Here is a 4,752-nt window from a genome sequence, read left to right as displayed (position 1 = left end):
ATCGATTGATCGAGCTGGCAGAACACCAAGGTTGAAGTCAGATTTGTCTAATTATATACAAAGCATAGCATGCGGAGGTTATATTATTTGAACTCTTACAGTGAGGGTGATATATGCAGTCAGCTGTTTGCTATATCAATTCCACAGTGTGGCTGGGCACATTTAGAAGCAGGTTCTATATTGTGTAATGAGAAAGTTACGGTGCAGAGAGTGAGAACGACACTGTCTCTCCTTTGATGTGTAACAACGAACCAACTTTGTGAAAAGAGGCGCGAAAGTCACCTAAACTTGTCAATCAACCTAAACAACTTGCAACATTGTCTCAACTTAGTATGAGGTATATTTGCGTCCCAACACACAGTTAATAATGTATATGATAGTTTATGTGAAATTTATGAACAAACATGGCTGAGAAATATAATGATACAAGGACGTGTGGAATGCAGAGGAATATCCAAACTTACACTGACTTTTAAGACAAAATTTGAATTTGAAAGTTACGTTGTAAGATATAAGATCTTTTACCTATAGGAAGTGGCCGCGAAAACTAAGAATTTTGGATCACAACCTTCAAATAGAACTGGGTAGAAGCTCAATTCTAGAAGTTCCTGCAATTGAAAGATATTGTAAGTCGTATTGATATTGTAAGATATTGTAAGTTGAGGATGAATTTCACTTTGTAATAGAATGTCCAATTTTCATCCACAAGTTTGTATAATCCTGGCTTTCTTGATTTGAATGACAGAGAAAGGTTGATGTATATCTTTACGCACAAAGATAAACTACCTCTTGCCAAATTTATTTCTTGTACTTTAGTTCCTCCCCCAGCAGCAGCTTTGTTCAGTGTTTGTTGAAGTCTGCATCTTTGAGTTTTGTAATTTTTGCCATACCACACTCCTTGAGTGTGTTGATGAGCAATAAAGTATTGTATCATGATCATCTGAGGATATCCTTTATTTGACGCCTCACTGCACAATAAAACACAGAGGGAAGCTTTGAAAAGCAGACAAACATAAAATACTAAAGACAGGCAACTCAAACAGAGATATATGTATGGCTTTTATTAGGGATGTGGTACTTGAGTGAATTTTTTGAAGATTGACTACAGAAATTACAGCTGTCCGTTCAGACGACTTGGTCATTTAGGGAGTCGTCATTATTTACGGCCTGGAGGGGTCAAAGGAATTTCGTCGGAAACTCCAAAATTTCAAGTAAATTTACCGACATTTGAGATTCAAAATGGTCACCATCCCTGTGTTAACTCTATGGAGTGAAATAAAATTTTGAATTTCTGAAAAACTAAGACTGTGAAAAGTTTTCTTACATCAAGAGCTTTAAAATGAACCCCCACAAGTGCCATTGTTAAATGGTTCTCACTCACTTTCTCCGGTATGTAACATAATATGTTGCACAGGCTATTCATGCTAAACAATAACCACACACATTATACTCCAAAACAACAATGATAACTGCCCTATTCTGGTTAAGCTTTATTGGGCCATTTTCTAAATATCAATTTTGAGCTTTGACAGTGTTATTTTGATGTTATAACACATAATATGCATAAAAGTACTGCTCTTACAAAATTTTATCATATGATTGACACAAATTTTAGATTCAAGATGACAAATAAAGTGACGCACATATATGACTAGACAAATCATCTTCATGATTTTTAAGTAGGTATCTGAATTCTTGAAATTTGTGCACCTGATTTCCAAAGGCAGCTAAATTGTGATGCCTACAGTAGGGTGTACAAATACCTGGCACATTTACCGAACATCATATATTGCGCATTTTGGATAGGTAAATAAATAAAACATAGGGCCAAAGTCCCTGAAGCTACTATAGACATGGATACAAAATTAAGTATTTCCTGTCTGTATGAAATTATCTCACTAAGGTCATCCTAGAGACCTGTAAACCAAATATTAAAGCTGTCTGACCAGCGGTTTTGAAAAAACAAGCGACCCAACAGTTGACAGAGCTCTGCTGTGTAATGTAGAGAATAACCTTTTGTGACACATGTATTAATGAAGAAGGTGGACATCTTTGATAGCTCATTTCAAGATGGCCTCACCAAAAATGGAAAAAAAAATTCCTTAATACAGATTTGCATATTTCATCACAATTTTAACAAATCTAAGTTGGGTTATCCCTAGGGACCTGTATACCAAATAACAAAGCTGTCTGACCACTGGTTATGAAGAAGAAGATTTTTTACCAAAAACGCCTTTTATGGTGCTAATTTGCCTATTTTCAACAATATCAAAAAATTAAAAAAAATAGTTTCTCAAAATCATATATTTTATCTACACAACAAATATCAAATCAGTAAGTACTGCAGTTCTCAAGATATTTGAGTGGACGTACGCCTCACAAACGGACATACATACAGACTGACGGTGGACGCCGGACGGATACCCATCCCAATAGCTTATATAGACTATATTAGTCTATAGTAGCTAATAAATGAGAGTTAAGTAAACAAGACTTGCTTATCAAGATTTACGTCATAAAAAAACAGCATATCTGTTAGGTTATAAGGAATCTTCAGTTGGTTTAATCTTTATCAGTATTTTCATCCTATTAACCAAGCACATTTTAACTTTCAAATTAACATTGCAAATAAGTTCTGTGAATAAGTTGAGCCTGTAGGTAATCAAAGAAAGCACACAGAAGAGCTAAATGTTTGAAACTTAAGAAGTTCAAGGTCATCAAAAGCATTATAAGGAATCATGTAACACTTTCATTGCACTGTTTACACAGATTGCATAATTGCTATAAATAGCACATGAGGAATCTTACAGCGCAGCTTTACCATAAAAACCCCATCACTTTGACCACTCTTATAATTGACCACTCTATTTTTTTCCTCAAAAAGTAATTTTATTTTATCCTTACCAAGTCAACCATAAATGGAAATTAGAACTTTCTCTATCTCTATTTTTGACCACCCAATCATGACAAACTATTATGAGCAATTTCTTTTAGATAACATACAGAGCACAATATATGACGGTTCAGAATATGTCAAAGTTGGGATTCAGGAAAGTTGCCTTTACATGTTTTAATCCTCCAAGATGGTAAGCATTTCACTATGAACTGTCAAAAAAGTTGAACTTTCTAATAATTCTACACTAAAATTATTTTGGCTTTGATGATTTCCTAATTAATTCAATTATTTAAAATCTTATTTATTATTTTTCTGGGTGAATTGATAGGGTTTATACAGTACAAGAATCACATACAATGTAAGTCAAATTTTGACCAAAAATGACCAAAAAATTCCTTAAAAATACAGATTTGCATATTTCATCACAATTTTAACAAATCTAAATTGGGTTATCCCCAGGGACCTGTATATCAAATAACAAAGCTGTCTGACCACCGGTTATGAAGAAGAAGATTTTTTACCAAAAACGCCTTTTTTGGCATTATTTTGCCTATTTTCAACAATATCAAAAAATTAAAAAAAACAGTTTCTCAAAATCATATTTTTCATCTACACGACAAATATCAAATCAGTAAGTACTGCGGTTCTCAAGATATTTGAGTGGACGGACGCCTCACAAACGGACATACATACATACATACATACATACAGACTGACGCCAGACGCCGGACGGATACCCATCCCAATAGCTTCTATAGACTATAGTCTATAGTAGCTAACAAAATCATTGCGTGATTTTGCACCATGCAGTATATAGAAATTTATACTTCCAACCGATTGTGCAGGATTAAACTAAGCTTGATACATTCACTTGAATGAAGAAATACAAGAAAATACAATTGTAATGATATTGTTATTTTCAAGCCACTTTCAGGAAAGTACTTAAACTAAGCCAATGCCTAATTATGATAAAATGGCTAAAAGCAGTTTCGTACCAAAAAACTTACGTCAGAAAGAAATGTGGACTTTGCATTTTTGTGTTTTTTGTACTCCGGCCAGTAATCAATTGGTGTCTTTCACTTCATAAATTTGACATTCATTCGCTGTCTGGAATATTTCCAGTAATTCATCTGTACTAAAAGGAAACAATACTTGTAAAACGAGTCATTGTCACTGACATAGTCCCCCTTGTAATTGGGACTTTGTCACGATGATGATGATGGCACATGAAATGTTACAGAGTTATACATCTACCACAGAGAAAAACAGAGAGTCATTCGGAATGCTGATTGTTTTGAAAGTTTTGAAACAGTACTGTTCCCAGGTGTCTCCATATGAATATGATATGCATGATATGCAGTGTGCGTATTCTGTGGCTGCCTCTGTATGTTCACAGTTGCATGGTTTCAAAGGACCCATTGGACAATTGACAAAATATGTCTCGCGCTCTGAACATGTAGTGCACAGGTTATCCAGAAGTGTGTACAAGATAGGGGGTCCAGACACTTCGCACCAAAACCAGTTCGCCCCACACAACTTCGCCCCAAAACCATTTCGCACCAAAACCACCTCGTCCCAAGTACTACCTCGTCCAAAGCCACTTCGCCCCAAGTACCACCTCGTACTAAAACCACTTTGCCCAAAGTATTATATCATCAACTCGTCCTAAAACAACGATGCCACGATGTATCATGACGTTGACTTACATGCAACTTATTTTGGCTACCACGGAAACATTTATTGATGCATGAAACCATAAACAGTGGACTAAGAAAGAAGAAACACGCAAAACTACTCAATGCTACAACTCGGGTGCCGTGCGCGGAATCGCACGATGTCATTTTCTCGAAATGTGT

This window comes from Ptychodera flava, chromosome 14 (assembly GCF_041260155.1).
Source record: "Ptychodera flava strain L36383 chromosome 14, AS_Pfla_20210202, whole genome shotgun sequence".
Classification (NCBI taxonomy): domain Eukaryota; kingdom Metazoa; phylum Hemichordata; class Enteropneusta; family Ptychoderidae; genus Ptychodera; species Ptychodera flava.
The sequence above is the reverse complement of the archived record's forward strand: the minus strand, read 5'-3'. Positions refer to the sequence as shown.